The 21,528-nt window shown below is 38.0% G+C and overlaps 1 protein-coding gene and 1 long non-coding RNA gene across 2 annotated transcripts in view; one reads left to right on the plus strand and one right to left on the minus strand.

Annotated features, from left to right (window-relative positions):
* RAF1 (Raf-1 proto-oncogene, serine/threonine kinase) overlaps nucleotides 1–21,528 on the minus strand; it is an 82,838-nt gene that overhangs the window by 30,329 nt on the left and 30,981 nt on the right. The gene's annotated exons all lie outside the window — the stretch shown is intronic.
* LOC118990315 (uncharacterized) lies at nucleotides 9,137–20,646 on the plus strand. The gene is made up of 3 exons (XR_005067196.1): nucleotides 9,137–9,148; nucleotides 11,647–11,648; nucleotides 20,524–20,646. It is a non-coding gene; the product is annotated as an uncharacterized LOC118990315 (long non-coding RNA).

A 21,528-nucleotide genomic window follows, 5' to 3' on the forward strand; every position in this document is an offset into this window, starting at 1 on the left:
TAATTTTGCTTATTTATTTTATTTTTGTAATAACACAACATGAGATACTCTTGACAATTTTCAGGTGTACAATACAATGTGGTTGACTACAGGTACTGTGTTGTACAGCTCTCTAAATCTTATTCATCTTGCTTAAGAAAAACTTTTTGTACTTTAATTAATAATTCTCTATTCCCCCCACCCCCACCCTTGGCAACCACCATTCCACTCTTGATTCCATAGATTTGACTATTTTAAAGCTTTAAGTGATACCTTCTGCTTAAATAATCAGAAAACTTCCATATTAGTACATTTCTATAAAATATTTCATAGACAACTAAAAAATTAGCAAAGTGGGGGCTAAAGATCAAAAGATTCATCAAGGGTATACCACCAATTAAAACGCAACCTGGAACATGAGCCCAGGTCTCCTGACTTCTAGTCTAATACCTTTACAATTACATTACTCTTCTTCAGTTATTGTATATTAAGTATGAGCCATTACACTTCAGTATGAGTAATACATTAGTACTATGAGAAATCATTTCTAAAGTGTGAGCCTTCGAGAAAGGAAAAGAAATGGGTACTTCTAGGATACGTTAGACACTTTTTATATAAATTACCTCATTTAATTTGTATAAGATTTTAAATCCCTTTCTTCAGCCACCCTTTATTTGTTTAAACAAATAAGGCACAGAGGAGTCATGCTACTTGCCCCAGAACACTGGGGTGATAGGTAAAATAACTAGATTGTATGTGTTTAAAGTCCATGAACTTTCTACCACTATATTGAGTTCAGTTTCAGGGTAGAAACAAAGCTCATAAACAGAAGCAAGCAGAGATAGTCACTTAAATAAAAATAACCAAGTGTTTTAATTGGGCAACAAGAAAACTGCAATAGAAGTCCACAGAGAGTCAGCAAACACATTTGATTCCACATAGAAATGAAATGTTTGTTTCCTTCTTTAGAAAGTTGACAGAGTCATATCCCTCTCAAGCCTTCCTCCTTCAGAAACTTGTTTTGCTCTATTATTAACAATAGCCATCATTCATTAGGTACCTACTATTATGAGACAGTATAGACTATACACATCCTACTCATATCATCCAACCTAATCTTTAAGAGTGGTACTCTAGGCAGGAATTACATCTCAATTTTACAACTGAGAAAAATTCTCACAGCTTTAAGTGTCAGAGCTGGGATTCAAAACTGGCAGCTTTGACTCCAGAGCCCTTACTGTCTCATCTGTAACACTGACACCTGAAATCACTTAGTCAGAGCTTAAATGGCCTAGAATTAAAAGCTCATTTAATTCAAACCTCTTTTTTCAACTAGTAGTTTTTGTCTAAATACAGACTATGTGCTAAAAGCTTTTTCTCACATCACATGCCTAAGTCAAGAGGTGATGAAAGATATTAACTATTCTTAGCTGACAGCTGAGAAAACCAAAGAGGTTTAGAAATTTACTCAAAATCACAACATGGCATTACTCTCACACAGTCTTAGCATAACATTTTTTGCAACATATGGTAATAACTATTAGAATTTTGAAATGTTCCTAAAGATTGATCTAGTAATTCAATTCTACAATAGGATTTCGGCCTACAGGAAGAGCATAAAGATGTACGTGCAAGCGTTTGCACCACAGCACTGCTCATACCCTGGAAAATGAAAGAGACCAAACACCTGACAATAGGGAATTAAACAAATCATATTAATATCCATGTAATAAATCAACTACTTTTATATGTACGCACATAGAAAAAGCTACCCGAGATGAACAAAAAGTAAAAAATACAGTTTGAACCTTTTTATTTAATCTAGAAAGAGGGAGGAAATCATAAAGAAGTGAAAATCTAGAATAATAAACAAGTATTAACAGTGATTATTTCAGAATTGTGAGGAGTTTTTACTTCTTAAACATTACCTATATACTTCTTTTTATATTTTACTATTACACTATAAATTTCTACCTACCTATTTTATTTCTGCAAGGGGGAAGCATGGGACAAGATCCCACAGCCTTCAAGTGGCAGGGCCATGACACACTGCCTCCACCTCTGGCACTTAAACCTGAGCCCCAACTTACTCCCAATTCTATGCCTCAGCTACCATGAGGTCACATTTTTAGGGGCACCCATAGCTCCTGTCTTCCTCCCTAGGTCTTTTTCCCTAACTAATGAGGAAGACATAAAGGAGTTTACAATCAGATGAGAGAAATGACTCATTTGAGTGTCTCACTAGTCTGAAATGATTGACCTAAAGGTATAAAGTAGCCAGATCAATTTTTAAAAATTTTTGTTTGTTTATTTTGAGAGAAAGGAGAAAGAAAGGGGAAGAAACATCCATGTGTGAGAGAAACATGCACTGGTTGCCTCTCGCATGGCCCCAACCAAGGACCAGGCCCACAACCCAGGTCTGTGGTCTGACCAAGAATCAGACCCAGGCCCACAACCCAGGCCTGTGGTCTTACCAAGAATCAGACCAGCAACCTTTCACTTTTAACAAACAAAGCACAACCAACAGAGCCACACCAGTCAGGGCCAGAGCAATTTTTAAAATGCAACTCATCCTGGCCCTCCCATTTAAGACTCAGAATAAAAGCTAAAATACTTCTTTCTGAATATGCCAAGCTTCACATCTTGGGATTTTTTAACCTATTCCCTTAACCTGGAAGGTTAAAACCTCCAGAAACAAGCAAGCTGGACTTTTCTCATCATTGAGATCTCCACCTAAAAGACCTCTTTAAAGACACTTTCCCTAGCCACTTTAGCCAAGACACCACTCCCCTAACCCCTGCAAATGATCCTGTCTTTTTTTCTTCCTGACACTCACTACTACATTAGATTACTTACAGATCTGGTCACAACCCCACCCCTCCTTCTCCTTCATGAGGGCAACACTCTGACGACCTTGGTCGCTACTGTATTCTTAGTCCTAAATTACAGAACCTGGAATATGAAGGTACATAAATATTTATTAAATTAAGTTAGGAACCAGAATAATGCTAGAAAGATGTAGTGTTTTTTATAGAAAAGATCCTACAAGTACTAGTAAGTATGAATTAAATCTCCACTTGGTAGTACATATTTTTTTAAAAACTACCATTGAGCAAAAGACAAACTGCAATAAATTGCATTCTGTGTTTAATTGTGGGGGAAGACTGCATTGGACATGCTGGAACAAAAGTACATTTACAGTTGTTCCTATAATACAATAATAAATAATAATACAAGAATGAGCTCCATATTTCACATACTCACAACTATAAACCTACTTTTGCTCCACCCTGTATAACCTATTGGTTATAGAACCCACTCACAAGACTTAAAAGTAGCTTAAATCCAAACACAAAGTTATTTTATGATGAAGTCTAAGTCTTGTAGAAAATAACAGCACTGGTACTTAGTAGGTAATATACTACAATAACTTTTAATAAAAAGTGACAAAAGAAAATCCACTCTAATTCTCCAGTTATAGATTACTCATCATTCATAACTTTTATTTTTCTATGCTATATCAAGACCACTTACAGCTAAAAAGCATGCTAAGTCAGTGCTTCCCAACCTTTCTTGTATCGTGGGCACAAAATACTTGTAAAGGAATGCTGAGGTAAGCAGACAAGCCCAGACAGGCCAAGGGCCCTACTAGTTGCCCCAGGGCTGATGGGTACTCCTCTAACCTGTTCATCATAGGGAAGCTCTAGGGTAGAGTATTCCTTAATCAACTTACTAAAGGATACATATCTGAAAGCAAGACACATTTTCTAAAAACCATACAGCAGCAGCACTCAGGTCTTCAATGGAAACATTCAGAAACCTCATTGATACTACTCTCAAATATATATAAACACAGATGTAACATAAATTTAAACCCAGCTTCTGGTATTGTGATCCATTAATCTGTTGACTAAATGCTTTAAGTCTTGTATCTACAAGACTATGTATCTACACCCACACATATGCACCCTAGAGACATACTACAACTATATACTCTGGAGTATAAATCACCTTCTGAATGTGAAATGTCTTTCACAGTTCCAAAGAAGTTTCAAAACAAACGCATTCTCGTCTGAATGGAGAAATTTACTATGTTGGAAATCCTTCTTAAAAGGATTTAATCAATCCTTTTTAAAAAGGTGTATGTATCACCCTGGCTGGTGTGGCTCAGTGGACTGAGCGCCAGCCTGTGGACCAAAAGGTTGCCAGTTCCATTCCCAGTCAGGGCACACACCTGGGTTTCATGAGTGAGAGAGGCAACCAAAAGCTGTTTCTCTCACACATCATGTTTTTCTCCCCCCCTTTCTCTCTCCTTCCCCTCTCTCTAAAAATAAATAAATACATGTCTGTATATTAAAGAGATACAAATTTTAAAAATAAAGTACTGACTGGTGTGGCTCGGTGGGTTGTTATGTCAGTGGGTTGTGTTTCGGACTGCAGACCAAAAGGTCACTTGTTCAGTTCCTGGTCAGATCACATGCTTGGGTTTGCAGGCTGGGTCCCCGGTTGGTGGTATGCAAGAGGCAACTGATGGATGTTTCTCTCCCTTTCTCCCTTCCTTTTCCCTCTCTCTAGAATAAATGAATTTTTTTTTAATTTTTTTAAAGATTTTATTTATTTATTTATCTATAGAGGGGAAGGAGAGAGGGAGAGAAACATCAATGTATGGTTGCCTTTCGTGCATCCCCTGCTGGGAGTTGGCCTACAGGGAACTGGCCTGCAACCCAGGCATGTGCCCTGATTGGGAATCGAACTGCGATCCTCTGGTTCGCAGGCCCGTGCTCAATCCACTGAGCTACACCACCCAGGGCTAGAATAAATGAATTTTTAAATATAAAAATAAAGTTCCATTTGTTTATTCTTTTATTTTTTTAAAGATTTTATTTATTTATTTTTAGAGAGAGGAGAAGAGAGTAGACAGAAAGGGAGAGAAACAGCAATGTATGGGTTGCCTCTCATGTACTCCCTACTGTCCTGCAACCATGAGCCACACCAGCCAGGGCTAAAGTACTATTTTTAATATCAGATTTATAAAATTCAAAAGACTGGAAGCATCCATCACAAGCACTTGAGGAAATTTACCTCTCATTTTACTTGCTAGTAATATTGTAAACCTCAGTGGTCTAATCTAACAATGTAACAATCTAATCGTGTCTATTCATTATTTAAAGATTTAAATTTACTTACCATCCTGGGGAGTGGGGAGGGTTGAGGGGATGGGGAGATCTGAACTCAGGACTGCAAAAATACACAGGAATGTTTACTGCAGCATTATAATATCAATAAACTGTAAACTACTTCAGAGCCAAAGCAGAAGAACTAAACTAGGAACAATTCAAAGCAAGACTGGTTTACAAAATACCTCCTAGGAAAGAATGCTGCTCCAATACATCGGCTAAAGGCTAATTTAAATAACACTTATTTAGACATTTTTGTCTAGAAAAAAATTGTCTACAGTTATGAAAACCCCACTTTGTTCTGCCTGGGCAAAATTACTTTTTTTTTTTCAGGAGAGAAAGAGAAACATTGATCAGTTGTCTTCAGCACGTGCCCTGACGGAAGAGAGAACTTGCAACCTGGGTGTGTGCCCCAACCAGGAATCAAACCCACAACCTTTCAGTTTACCAGTTTACGGGAAGACATGCCAACCAACTAAGCCACACTGGCCAGGGCATGAGCACACTTTAGAAAAAGCTTTTACAATTTAAATAGAGAGTACTTTATAATTTTATATTTAAATAGAAAAGCTATTGAAAGTCACTGCTAAAATTATTTTCCATAACGTAAGAATGGGGCCAATGTCATCTATCTGTCACCAATACATTTAAAAATACCTTAAAGGACTACACGTTACGTAGTATCAAAAGTACGCCAAACATCAAAGCATTCAAACCTTACATAAAAGTGTGTTCTTAAAGGACTGTTAAATATGCCATTTGCAGGTCACTTTGGTTATACAAAATCCAGTCGTGAAAGTCCAATGATAAAAAATTTTTTTAGATGACTCTCGGCACATATACAAAACAGCAGCTTTATTACTGCAAAAGTGATCTGACCTTAAACACTTAATTTGGTGAAACAGTCTGAGAATTTCTATTCTACAGACTATACATTTGTTTACCTTTCACCAGAAGAGACACAACACATTCATAATTTCATTTATTGTGACAGCTAAATTCTATAAATTTAGAAAGCTTACAATTTATTTAATATGAATTCTTCCAGCCTATGCTACAATTCAGGTTCAACTGGTTCTAAGCTGCTTCTTTCTGCACTCCAGAACCCCTCCCTCCCCACAGCATCGCAGAACACCTCAGAAATCAAGAGCCTAGATCCTAACTCTACTCTCCTTCCTCCACTTTGGCTACTATTCCATTAATGAACTGCCACAACAGGCCTAACCCCCAAAGTCAATTTCCAGAAGACACCAGAATATGCATATTTCATGATCGAAAAAAGAATTCATTAACTTGGCTTTCTGTAGCCACCCACTCTATATCTGTCATCATGAGTTTATCTAAATTTCTCTGAATCTATTATTTCTAGCCCACATTATTTCTGGGGGGGTGGGGGGGCACAGGTTCACCAAAAAGTTTGCCTTTTATTGGCTTCATACTCCATTCTGCTATACTGGAGTTTGAGGATATGTCCACTTTAGTCACATAATTCCAGACTCTTACAGTCTAAAACTCTTTTTCAAAGCTTTGTCTTCATTATCACAGTTTACTTGTCATAATCACTCAACCTCATTTATTTTCTACATGAATATTTAAATCTTTAGAAAATTAAGAGATATGTCCAAGTTTCTATATCTAAGTTAAAAGATGGTGTATAAATTCTAAATAGTACTGAGTTTAGGGACAAAGTATGTACAGTATTGTAGAAAGACATATAGACCTGAATTATGCAGCAAGGGATTCAACAGAGAGTCCAAGGCCAAGACCCTGAATCATCTGATAGGCTTTATCTTGAAATCAATGTCAGCTGCCTTCTTTGATCCCTTTTTGTGGTTTAACTAAAACAGTACCCAACATGGTTTCAAACAAAGACAGAGTAGGTACCTTCTTAACGACCAGCTTCTTCAGGGAAGAGACATAAAATACTCAAATCTCTTTCTTCCCTAGAGTATAACTCAGCACTTTTTCAAACGGTGGTGTATGACCCATTACTGGTCAGGAAATCGTTTTGGTAAGTCATGACCAGCTTTCTTTAAAAAATAGAGGAAAACATATTTCACAAAGGACAGGTAAGTACTATTTTGAGAAATCTTTGATTTAGGTACATAAACATTACAAAATATATTTCTTAGTGTGGATCACTACTAAGTTTGAAAGCTACTGATGTAATCCTAAAGCCTATAATCCCTGGGAGAGCTGCCATCAATTTCTCCAAAGGCATTTATCCAACAAAATATTATCTTCCTGCACTTGAATAATCAGTTTTTAAAAGATACATCTAGTCTTAAAGTGTCTTTATTTGTCCTACCAATGAACTGTCTCCATGTGTGTGATAATTCTACCTTATGTTACTTTTTAAAAATAATACTTTGTATATCACGGTTCGATTCCCAGTCAGGGCACACGCCTGGGTTGCAAACCGGTTCCTTGCAGGCTAACTACCAGCAGGGGATGCACAAAAAGGCAACCATACATTGATGTTTCTCTCCCTCTCTCCTTCCCCTCTAAAAATAAATAAATAAATAAAATCTTTAAAAAAAATAATACTTTGTATAGTTCTTCCAATTTCATGCAGTTTGTTGTTATCTGGACTCAAAAAAAAATTCTCAGTATATTAACTTTTCATTCTTTTCCTTAGGTATCATTAGGCATTTTGTGACCTTACCATTCAAATTTACTATGAAGCTATCTACTTTAATGGCTACACTGACTAATCAGAGACTTTCTCCCAATACTGATTAGGTTAAATTGTTCACTCACTTAAACCATAGGACATTTTTAAGGCATGGAAGTTGCATACCCATGATTCTTACACTATATAGTCTCATTAACTAAATTATTTTGCCATGTGTTGAATTCTAATATTATGTCTCTCAATTTTAGCCCTTCCTGTACTTTCTCATTTACTACTTCTTAAAATGATCTTGGTTGCTTGCTGCAGGGCCTTCTGTTTCCTGCCTGCTTAGAGAATGTTCTTTTATGCTTTCAAATAAAATAGCGAAAGAGAGTTGGTGTTAACTCTATTTCATTGAACTTAATGTAGATTCCCTCCCCAATTTAAATCCTCCTCCAAAGGGTACAAAATAGAAAAAAGGTTCTATTGATAGCACTCATTTAGTCTAGTGACTTTTTACCTTCTCTTCTAGATGGCTTGAGAGGTACAGTCTTTGTACAGTGGGAAAACCTGCAAATGTACAAAGTGGGTTTCCAGAAGTCATTCTTTGAGGGCAGTCCCTCAGTAGAATTCTGAACACCTCCACTGAAGCTCTGGGTCCTCTGTGAAGTTCTTTAGGTAAAGCACCCAAAATTCTCCCTCACAAAGCCTCCCTTATTTGCTCCCCATTCATAAAGAATTCACTACTCTCCTCTTTTTCATATTTATATTACACATATATTAATAGCACTTCTCACCTTGTATTGTAATTTATTTATTTACATGTCTGCCTCCCCATCTGCTGTAAGCTTCTTTGTTCTCCCAGAACTTTGTATGACATCTGACTCACAGGCATTATTACTCAACCAAGACTTCAAAATCAATAGGATGGTAGTTGTGGAATCCACAATATATGAAATGTTAAAATGTATGTAAATTATTAAGAAAATGGCTATTTTTAATATATTTTATTGATTATGTCATTACAGTTGTCTCATTCCCCCCCTTCATTCCCCTCTACCCTGCACAGCCACTGCCCCCATTCCTCCCATTCCCCCCTTTAGTCCATGTGTCACAAGTTCTTTAGATTCTATATTTCATACTATTCTTGTCCTCCCCCGTCTATTTTCTACCTACCTTCTATGCTACTTTGTCTCTCTACCTTCTCCCCCTCCCCCACTCCCCTGTTGCTAACCCTCCATGTGATCTCCATTTCTATGGTTCTGCTCCTGATCTAGCTGTCCTCTTAGTTTGCTTTTGTTTCAGGTGTGGTTGTTAATAACTGTAAGTTTGCTGTCCTTTCACTGTTCTTATTTTTTATCTACTTTTTCTTAGATAAGTCCTTTTAACATTTCATATAAGGGCTTGGTGATGATGAACTCCTTGAACTTGACCTTATTTGAGAAGCACTTTACCTGCCCTTCCATTCTAAATGAAAGCTTTGCTGGATAGAGCAATCTTGGATGTGGTCTTTGGATTTCATGACTTGGAATACTTCTTTCCAGCCCCTTCTTGCCTATAAGGTCTCTTTTGAGAAATCAGCTGACAGTCTGATGGGGACTCCTTTGTAGGTAACTGTCTTGTTTTCTCTTGCTGCTTTTAAGATTCTTTCCTTATCTTTAATCTTGGGTAATGTAATTATGATGTGCCTTGGTGTGTTCCTCCTTGGGTCCAACTTCTTTGGGACTCTGAGCTTCTTGGACTTCCTGGAAGTCTATTTCCTTTGCCAGATTGGGGAAGTTCTCCTTTATTATTTGTTCAAATAAGTTTTCCACTTGTTGCTCTTCCTCTTCCCCTTCTGGTACCCCTATAATTCAGATGTTGGAACATTTAAAGATGTCCTGGAGGTTCTTAAGCCTCTCCACTTTTTTGAATTCTTGTTTCTTCATTGTTTTCTGTTTGGTCGTTTTTTTCCTCCTTCTGGCCCACTCGATTGATTTTAGTCCCAGTTTCCTTCCCATCACTATTGTTTCTCTGTGCATTTTGCTTCATTTCACTTAGTGAAGCCTTCATTTGTTCGTCTAATTTGTGACTAAAATCAACCAGTTCTGTGAGCATCCTGATCACCAGTATTTTCAACTGTGCATCTGATAGGTTGGCTATCTCTTGGTTGCTTAGATGTTTTATTGGTTCTGGGGTTTTGAGCTGTTCTTGAGCCACAATGTTTTGGTCTGTTCACGCCTATTATGTATGATGGGTGGAACCTTAGGTATTCACTAGGGTGGGGCAACCCAGTCGCTGGGTTGTGATGCTGTATGTGGGGGCAGGGTCAGAGAGAGGCAATGAAATTTGCTCTACTCTCTCTCAGATCTCGGTCCCCTCTGCTGCTGCTTCCTACAAGCAAATTGGGGCCTTCTGGTGCTAGTTCCCAGATGTATGGGCTTGTACACCCTCCAGAACCCTGTGAATCTCTCCAACAAACTCTCTGTGAGTATGGGAGCCTCTCCCAGCACCTCGACCCCCAGAAAGTTTTTCCAACTGGTGCTTTTAAGGTTTATTTCCCAGCACTGGGGCCGTGGGTTGCATGGTCTATCTCACTGCCCATTCCTTTGCCTGTTTTATCTGTGTCCGAATGTGTGACCACAGTCAGCCAGTTGCCTTGTGCCCTCACTGGGTCTGCCCGTTGCCACCCCATGCCTGGGGTCTGCCAACCACCACCTGTGTGCCTGAGTCGTCGGCCTGACCACTTTTTCCTGTGCGACCCCTTTCTGCCAGCCACTGACTCTGCCCCTCCTACCAGTCTGGATGAATGATTTGTTGTTGTCAGACTTTGGTACAGTTTAATTTTCTCTCTGTTTTGGTTGCGTTCTGGTTTTTAAATATTTGCGGTTCATGAACTTGGTTGTGCAAGGAGGTATAGTGTTTCCACCTATGCCTCCATCTTGGCCGGAAGTCGAAAAATGGCTATTTTTAAGATGTAATATAAAATTATAACCACAAGCAAGCATCCATAAAAAAACACACTTAACAAAGATTGTTTGGCTATCTAAACAATTAACAATAGTGGTTTGCTCTCTATTTTGACACCTGCCAACTGACCAGGCAATAAGATATATCCGCCACCCCCCCCAAAAAAAATCTTAAAATTCTGTCCCAACTAAGCAGCAACAATAATGATAATACTGAGTTTTTTCCATTTCAGTATGTACTAACAAGTTTGTTCTTTACATACAATATTTCATTTAATAAGCCCAACAACCATGAGAAAAACTATACCTCTCATTTTGGAGATTAGGAAACTGAAGACCAAAAAGGTTAAATAAAATTGTCCAAGGTTACAAAATAAAACAGAGAACCAGGATTACTGACAGAATATCTAAGGTCAAAGCAATCACAAGTTTCACTAGGGTTTTATCACACCATCATTTTTTATTCGTCAGAGATAAGATCAGTGCATTTGTGAGACAAGCAGTTGCTCAGATAAGATGCCACATTTCAATCTTGTGGCTGCCTGCTCTTACTTCCTGATAGATAGCTGGCTTTTTCCTTCTACTCTGGTACCTTTAAAAGTTTTACTTTTGTTTAAAATGATATAAGAAGAATTAAATTTGAGGAAAAGGATAAGGGAAAAAAGTTACCCATAATCTTACTCATCCTAAAAACATTTCTTGACAGCAGCTCCTAATTAGAAGCAAAATATATGGATCTCGGTTCAAAATCTACCTCCACCTTTTATTAGCTGTGTGGCCTTTTGCTTAAATACTTGACTTTCCCCATGCCAATTTTCTCCATCTTTCATGCAATGAATATTACTGAGTGCCAACTATGCACCAGGCACTGTTCTAGCTTCTTCAATTACCTCAGTCAAACAGAGACAAAGATCTCTGATTTCAAGAGAAGTGTTGTCTTCTAGTGGAGAGACACACAATAAAGTAAGTTATATAATACAATAGTGGGTGGTAAGTGCTAGAGGAAGAGGCAAGTTGCAATTTATATAGTGAAGACAGACTAGGCCTCAGGAAGGAGGTAACAGTTGAGCCAAGACTTGATAGTCAGGGAGTTCAACTTGCAGATATCTGGGAGAACAGCCAATGAAAACCCTAGAGCAGGAGTGTCCTGTGAACAAGGCACACCTGAGAGATCATGGAGTTCAGTGAACTAAGTACAGCTGGGGGCAGGGGAGACAATGCAAATAACATACTGCCTTGTAGGTAACTGTAAGGACTTTGCCTTTTACTGAGCAAAACAAAAAGCCACGGAAAGGTTTTGAGTAGAAGACATAAAGTCTGCCTTAGGTCTTAAAAGGATTGTTCCAGCTGCTATATTGCAAATAAAAAACACAAACAGACATATAATTATGAAGTTTAGAGGATGTCTGGGTTGAAGAATTAACTGTAAAAAAAGGGGGTAATACCTTACTGAGTTGTTATGAAAATTGTTCAGTAATGTTTGTAAGGTATTTAGCACTGTTCCTAACACACAGTAAATGACATTGTCATAACTTCTGCCCTACACTAAGGACACCCAGCACAGGAAATGAAGCAGGGCAGAAACTCAGGCATGTGCGTGGTACACAGATACCATCAGCCTGGAGGAAGGTGATTCTCCTAATTCACATGAAGGGGCAGTCCTGCTAGCTGAGCTATGGACCTTTTGCTATTTGGCAATGGTGCCATTGGGGCTAGTGGTGGCCTTAATTCTTTTCTATATGTATGCACAATTGCATTCACAATCCAAATCCTGTGCTCTATTATTCTTCCAATTTAATATTAAATATTTGATCGTTATTTGCCTAATCATACTCTGCTGTGTTGGATGGAATTTAGTCTTACTTATTTTTAAGTCACACATTTTTACATTCTTTCAAATGTTAAAATTTCTGAAATCACCATATTTGTCCTAACAGAGAACCTGAAATAAAACACCTTCAGCAATTCAGTCATTGTGCTTAACGCCCTACGCATGGATTTACTGGGTCAAAAGGGAAGAATAATGTTATGAGTAATCTGACTGTCATGTTTTTAGTATTTTAAAACTGGATTTAGGCGAATTTTTGTTTTTAACATAAGCTTGTTTTCTTAAAGCAATTGGTTGCTATCTATTTTTTCTGATCTTTTTGGGGGGGGAGGTTTAACCCGGATGCTATTTCATCTTCTTAGAAATAAGAAAGAGTTCCAAAACTTTAGAAAAGGTAAAGATACAGATTGATAAAGGCAACACCAGTGGGTGTAACTTTTGTAAGAATTTCACATCAGGTCAGCTTTCCATCAGCAGATTAAGTATTAAGTGAGATAATCTGTGGTTTTATACTCCTTCAAAGAAAAGTATAACTTGGCCCTGGCCAAGTAGCTCAGCTAGCTGGTTAGAGCATCATCCCATTATGCCAAGACAGGGTTCAATCCCCCAGTCAGGGCACATACAAGAATCAACCAATGAACACATAAACAAGTAAAAAAATAAACTGATGTGTGTTTCCCTCTCTGTCACCCTCTTCCCTTCTCTCCCTCTTTCCCTTTCTCTGTCCCTCTTTCTCTCATCAATTTTTAAAGGATTTTATTTATTTATTTATTTCTAGAGAGAGGGGAAGAGAGGGATAAAGAAACACTAATGTGTGTTTGCCTCTCAAGTGCCCCCTACTGGGGACCCGGCCCGCAATCCAGGCATGTGCCCTGACTGGGAATCCAATCAGCAACCCTTTAATATACAAGGCAGAACTCAATCTACTGAGCCACATCAGCCACAGCTAATTTTTAAAAATACGTAACTTATCAGCCTAGTTCCAAGAGCTCTCTGAAATGCTTATAATAAGAAGGCTCAATACCTTTCATTTCTGGAAAAGGTTAAATAGAAGGTCTCTAGACTAGGATATACAGTTTAGAGCATGGAAGCCATTCTAAAATCTATGCTAACTGAATGCCTGAATTCAGAGACCAACAGCCTCTTCCATAGTCAGGCAATCAGGCTCAAAGAAAGTGACACTAGCTGCGCTACATTAAAATGAAACTCAAATGCCAAGCCTAACCCAAGCACTCAGATTCCAATCAGCTGTTAATCCTATCTTTTTAAAAATAAGCAGACTGTCAAGGATTACTAAACATCTTAGGAGAGCCTCTAACATGGATGATAAAGACCAAAACACATAGGGGAAGAACCCAACTGGATGACTTGAGCTATCAAATTAACTGGAGTTATCAGAACAGAGCCCATCACCTAGCACATCAAACTTTATAATGAAGGACCAAAAGATTCTTACGAAGAAAAAAAAATGCAAAGAACCAAAAACCAGACTGACTTCAAATTTCTCAACACTGGAAAGTTTTAGTATAGAACAAAGCTCTCTAAATTCTGAAGGAAGGTTACCTCCAACTTTGAATGATCAACAAAAAAACTATCAACGAAGGCAGGAGGGGAGGTAGTATTTTCTGACATTCGTAACTACAGAAATTTTACCCTTCATGATTTCTTTCTCAAGGAATTTGTCATCACATGAATAAGAGTAAATCAAGAAAGAAAAAAGACTTATGGTATAGAAAAGACTTGGGATATATGAATTAGGATATTCACACAGAAAAATGGTGAACTGAAATCCCCTGGAGGCCAAGGGAGGGAAACCCTTGAATGACAAATGTGCATCAGGGACAAAATTCCCTAATTATGTGACCCTTTCTAGCAACCTCAAACCACCACGAATAATACTCACCTATATAAGGACTTTTTCTTTGGGGGAGGGGCTGGGAGAAAAGAGAGGTGGGGAAAGGCAGGGAAGGAATGACATGCTCACTTTTCAAAAGTTTAACATGATCCTACACTGCCCCCCCTTTAAGTATCCTATTCCTTGAAGAGAGGGTAGTAAGACCCATGCTTGAGATATTCTAGGTGGTCTTGAGATATTCTAGGTGGTTAAACAACATAAATAAAACAGTCTAGCAGTATGGGTTCATATATTAATCCATGATTCACAAAATGATTCTAGGGGATTTGTGAACAACACATAAAATAATGAATTAATAAGATAAAGATTACAATAAGGAAAATGTCTGGTATTTTTATTACTTCCTAATACTTCCTAATCTCCCTTTTTAATAATTTTTTTAAAAAAGAACAGATTTCAAACTCAAAACCACTGACAGACCCAGCAGAGTGGAAATCTTCAGTTAGCTTTTGAAAAATGTGATGAATAAAGGAGACACTTGATGGAGTTGAAACAAAGGTACTGATGCAGCACTACCAGAAACTGGGGGAAACAATAGTGGACCCTCACTGGTACCCCAACATTACAGAGCCCCAAATACATCTGTTCAACTTATCCCAGTAAGATGAGGAATATGACCAAGAATCCATTGGAGTGATGGTTAGAAATCCTAATCAAGGTCAGGATCTTCTGGCCTACCCACAGCCAGAGAACCAAGGCCATATGCACATGCGTGGGTAAAATGGCCAGAGAAGAAACTTTTCTGAGACTCCATAATACAGGATCCCAATGCACTATAAAACCAAAACCTGTTGCCCTGACTGGTGTGGTTCAGTTGACTGGCATCATCCTGCAAAGTGAAAGATAGCTGTAGTTCTCAATACTTTCGGGCCCTAATGACCACCATTCATTTATGATTTTGGAAGTGTCTGCAACCACCTGTATTCATGCAGACTGACACAGCAAAAGCTCATGAACACTCCACAGCAGTGACCATTGAGATTTTGGACAAGAGAATTCCAAGATGCTGCCAACCAAGTACACTTACTCTTTGAGAGGGAATTATTAGCTTGCTTGGGCACTAAGACTGTTTCAATGACTGAAGGATATATAATAATCAGGAAACTTGAGATACCCATCATGTTTTGGGTGATGCTGAAGAAACACTCTAATGAGAAAGTGCCCAGAAGAGTCCCATAAAATAGGAATGGTTTTCAGAGGAGCACGCCACCTAGAAAATCCAAGGAGGCAGCAGTCATAGGCATGAGTAAGTAGCCTTTTTTCCTCTAGAACTGACTTTGGAACAGCCACCCAAAGGATTGCTGGAACCAGCTGCCACATGACCAGTGCCTGATGAACAGCTCTCAACAACAAAGAGGTGCCTGGTTCATGAATGGCAGTTCCAAGATGAACAGACAATATCACAAACTCACACTCCTCCTTTAAGACCATCTTCCCCTCACCATAGGAATAAGCCCCAAGCAGTGATATTTATATGTTTATATTCATGATCCTACACCCTAGGCTCCACTAGAATGGAAGGGGGCAAGGATCTAAGATGGGCAACTGGATTTGAAATTGAGAGACTAGACAGAACAGTCCTATGAACTGAGAACATATAAACTCAGGAGCTGAAAGGAGAATGTAGGTCCATTTATATGTCCAAAGCAGTAAAAGCAAGTTTGCTGTTAAGATGGCAATGTTCTTCAAGCTGACCTATAGTTGCAATACAATCCCTATCACAATAGGTTTCTTTGCTGGTTTATCTGTAGAAACTGACAAGTTGACTCTAAAATTCATATGTAAACTCAAAGGATGCAGAATAGCCAAACAATATTGAAAAAGATCGAAGTTGGAGGGAGAACTCATACTTCCCCATTTCAAACTTAGTCAAGACAGTGTGATAATGGCATAAGGATACACACACGTACAGATTAATGGAACAGAACTGAGAAGGGTGCCTAACAATGGCCCCAGCACAAATGGTGCCCAGACAACTGCATATCCATGTGCAATGAATAAAACTGTAACTGTGCTTCATAGCATGTACAAAAAATTAGCCTAACAATTCAAGACCCTTTTTGTAAGAGTTGAAACTAAAAAACTATAAAACACTTAAAAAAACAAAGGAGTAAATAAATCATCATGCTCTTGAATTTCGCAGTGGCTTTTTATGTTTTATTTATTTTTAGAGAGAGGGGAAGGGAGGAAGAAAGGAGAGATCAGGTGCCTCTCGCACACACCTGCACCAGGGACCTAACTGGCAACCCAGGCATGGGCCCTGACCAGAACTGAACCACAACCTTTTGCTTTGGGGAATGATACCCAACCAACTGAGCCACACTGGTCAGGGCTGGCAGTGGCTTTTTAATAACACCAAAAGCACAAGCAACAAAAGAAATAGACAAACTGGACTTCAGCAAAATCAAAACCCTGCATTTCCAAGGACACCCTCAAGAAAGTAAAAAGTCAACCTAGCCCTGGCTAGTGTAGCTCAGTGGATTGAGCACGGGCCTGTGAAGCAAAGGGTTGCTGGTTCAGTTCCCAGTCAGGGCACATGCCTGGGTTGCAGGCCAAGTCCCCAGTGGGGGACACATGAGAGGCAACCACACATTGATGTTTCTCTCCCACTTTCTCCTTCCCATCCCCTCTCTCTAAAAGTAAATAAATAAAATATTTTTTAAAAAAGTCAACCTACATAATGAGAAAAATGTTTGCAAATCATATATCCAGGGACTTTCGTCCACCGGTGTCCAACCCACAGGCCGCACGCAGCCCAGGATGGCTATGAATGTGGCCCAAAACAAAATCGTAAATTTACTTAAAACCTTATTTTTGCCCATCAGTTTTCTTTAGTGTTTGTGTATTTAATGCATGGCCCAAGACAACTCTTCTTCCACTGCTGCCCAAAAACACCAAAAGGTTGGACACCCCTAGAAACTGAAAGTATTCTATAGAAAACAGAACTCTTAAAACTCAATAATAAAAAAGACAATCCAATTTAAAAATAGACAAAGGATATGAATAAAAATTTTTTCTAAAGATGATAAAGAAACAGCCAATAACAATACAAAATGGTGCTTAAAGTACTAATCCTCAGGGAAACGAAAATCAAAACGACAATGAGATACCACTTCACATCCACTAGGATAACTGTTATAAAAAAAGTGTTGGCAAGAATGTGGAACAACTGGAACTTCTGTGCATGGCTGGTGAGAATGTTAAATGGTGCAGCCTCTACAAAAACCAATATTGCAGGCACTTCCTCAAAAAATTGAAAATAAAATTACTATGTGACCCAGCAAGTCCACTTCTGGTTATAGACCCCCCCAAAACTAAGGCCATCACTCAAAGAACTATTTGCATACCCATGTTCATAGGAACATTATTCACAATAAAAAGGGTAGGAAAAACGCAAGTGTCCAATAACTATGAACTGATAATAAAAAGTGCTATACACATATCAGAGAATACTGTTTATCCTTAAAAAGCAAGGAGATTGTAATACATGCTACAACATGAACCTTGAAGACATTATGTTAAATGAAATAAGCCAGTCATAAAAAGACAAATACTGTATGACCCAGAGCATTCAAATTCATAAAGTAAAATGGTAGAGTTGTCCAGGACAGGAGGGAGGCAAGGAGTTTAACTGGAACAGTTTCATTCTGGGTTGATGAAGATTCTGAAGATGGATAAGAGTGATGCTTACAATGGTGTGAATGTACTTAATGCTACTGAAGTGCACCCTTATAAACGGTTAAGATGTAAATTTATGTGTGGTTAAGATGGTAAACTTACGTATATTTTACCACAATAAATTTTAAAGAATATTTATAGTTGCCTAATCCTACCATGTCATTACAAAACAGATAGCATATTGATCATTACAAATCAAAACACTATCAAAGTCACTGATACTAAATTTGAAGGCACTAGAACACCCATGCACCTCCCTATACCTGTGGCTTCACCTTAATAACAAAGTGGGCAGGAAGGATTAACTCAGTCCTATACCCAGCTTAGCGTTTCTGCACCCTGTGGAGTCCAAATGTAATTTTTAAAACTCTTCTGGTTATTTTAATATTTCCAAGTAAAACTTAATATATTCTTTTACCTTCCAAAAGCCTGCCGAGGGCAACAACAAAAAAAAAAAATCAAGCCTGGCTGGTGTGGCTCAGTGGATTGAGCACTGCCCTGCAAACCAAAGAGTCACTGGTTTGATTCCCAGTCAGGGCACATGCCTGGGTTGTGGGCCAGGTCTCTGAAGAGGTCACACAAGAGGCAATCACACACTGATGTTTCTCTCCCTCCCTTTCTTCTACCCTTCCCCTCTGTATAAAAATAAATAAATACAATCTTAAAAAAAAAAATTCAGCCCTGACTCGTGTGACTCAGTTGGCTGGGTGTCATCCTGCAAAGTGAAAAGTCACAGGTTCGATTCCTGGTCAGAGCACATACCTAGGTTGCAGGTTCAATCCCAGGTCAGGGCGCATACAAGAGGCAACCAATCAATGTTTCTCTCCCTTTCTCCCTCTCTTAAATAAATAGACAGACAGACAGACAGACGGACAGGAAGAAAAATACTGCCAGTAAAAAAACATTTATTTTTAAATAACAATCAGGGTTCTCTCTTTCCTGTGGCTCCAGGGTGGGTTTGCAAGTTATTAAAACTACAGGACCTTGGAATGTTCCTAGCAGCATTATTCCTAATAACTAAAAGGTGGAATCAACCCAACTGCCCCTCAACTGATAAACAGATAAACAAATTATGGTATATCTAAACAAAATATTATTTGGTCATAAAAAGAAATGACATGCTGCCCTGGCTGGTGTAGCTCAGTGGATTGAGCGTGGGCCTGCGAACCACACGATTGCGGTTCGATTCCCAGTCAGGGCACATGCCTGGGTTGCAGGCCAGTTCCCAGAAGGGGACGCATGAGAGGCAACCATACATTGATATTTCTCTCCCTCTCTCCTTCTCTTCCTCTCTAAAGAAAAGTAAATAAAATATTAAAAAAAAAAAAGAAATGACATGCTGATACATGATACAACATGGTTGAACCTTGAAACCATTATGCTAAGTCACAAAAGTTTACCTATTACATATGAAGTCCAGAAAAGGCAAGTTCATAGACACAGAAAGTGGATTAGTGTCTCAGGTTGGGGGGATGGGGAGGTTTGGAGGTTATAGCTAAGAAGTTTCTTTCTGAGGGTGATGACAATATTCTAAAATTGACTGTGATGGTTCCACAACTCTTAATACACTAAAAAACCGCTGAAATATATTTTTTAAATGGATCGACTGCATGGTATATGATTTATATCTCAATAAAACGGTAAAACGGTTACCATAAAAAGGAAGGTCACGTCGGCAATAATTTGATAGGAGCTATCTGGATTTCCGAACTTTCTAAGTACTGGTTCCACTTCTTCATAAATCCTGGAACTTTTCCTGTCCAAAATCCCAGTCTCCACCCACAAGATTCACTATTATATTTAATCTAGTTTGAAATGGATTCTGCTCCTTGAGTCTAAGGGTCCTAAGAAAAAACATTTCTATCCTTAAGAACTAAAGGTATTAAGAATAGTTGCTCAAAAAGTATTTGCTAAATAAATAAACAACAGCAACAGCAAAAGTATGACTACTTATTACATACTGGAGGCTATACAGAAAACCTTCAATCAATTACCTGAGAAGCAAAACAGTTAATGAGTAAGAAGACAAATAATGGGTTTGAAATCCAACTTCACTATTTACAGGCTGTCTAAACTTGGACAAGGTATTTTTAAACTCCCTCAGTCTCAGATTCTCAAGTATAAAATTAACATAATAATAGTAATAACAGTATATATGTTACCAAATCCAGTGAAGAATTAATAAGATAATGTATGTAATGTACCTAGCCAACCAGGTACATTAGGTTAGCACATAAAAAAGCCAGTAAAAGTTGTACCTGTCCTATTAAAAAATTTTCAGTTGGGGAAGCTTGATTTTAGATATACAGACAGGTAGGTAGATAGACAGTCAGTCCACTAGTAAGCTTATACAACTAGAGCATCATTTAATGGCAGGTTTGAAGGTTACCGTATTTTGCCATGTGGAATGTGCTCTCATATATAATGTACACCCACGTTTTTTGCCCAAACTATCAGGAAAAAAACTTTTGCTTTAATTTTTAATTCAATTATTTATTTACTTATATTTAGATATTTATTTTTGTATTATAAAGGAATTTTAGCATTTATTTTTAACACATTTTATGTAACAAATAATTATAAAACACAAGAACAGAAACAAGGTAGCTCATGTATTACCCATGTAGAATGTGCATCCTTATTTTTTCCTCAAAAATTTGGGCAAAAAAGTGTGCATTATACACAGCAAAATATAGTAACTTCAGACCTTCAACTTCTAACAGCTTCAGTGAATTGCAGAACTCCCAGAAACTGATAAAGGATCTTGGGTATATGCATGTTTACCTCTTTCTGGGAAATACCTTAACTTCTATCAACATGTGAAAGCAATGCATGATCCAAAAACAATCAAGTATCACTGGATAAGGGTCAGCAGCAATTAGAAACCTTTTGACCAGCTCATCTTTCTCATTTCTGATTTGCTGTTTTATACCAGTTACAGATTTTAACATTTAAAAAGTCCAAGAATATTTATCCATTATTCTTTCCTGGAGACTGTAACAAAATGAAGTAGAAAAGACATATATACATACTATGTAAATGTAGCAAAATTATATACTGTAAGGTAGAAATATAATAATAAATACAAATGAGATGCAATAGCACATTCTAAAACAAAGAGAATTAAAGCAATTGGGGGTAGCTATAATTTTAAGAAAAACGACATTTAATTATTACTTGAATGTACTTATATGACTTGTCTCTTCTAAACTGTAAGTTCCTTTAGGGCAGGAAATAATCTTCAGTTCCCACACCTGGCATGGAGTCTAGCACAGAGCAGGATTTCAAATATGTATTGAACAAATTAATGGATAAGCAATTCTTGCTCAACCAATGCTTGCTGACAAACTTAATTTTACCCAGAAGCATACCTTTTGAACTGATTTTCC

This window comes from Sturnira hondurensis, unplaced genomic scaffold, assembly GCF_014824575.4.
Source record: "Sturnira hondurensis isolate 20B ecotype Veracruz unplaced genomic scaffold, ASM1482457v3 Scaffold0000867, whole genome shotgun sequence".
Taxonomy (NCBI): Eukaryota; Metazoa; Chordata; class Mammalia; order Chiroptera; family Phyllostomidae; genus Sturnira; species Sturnira hondurensis.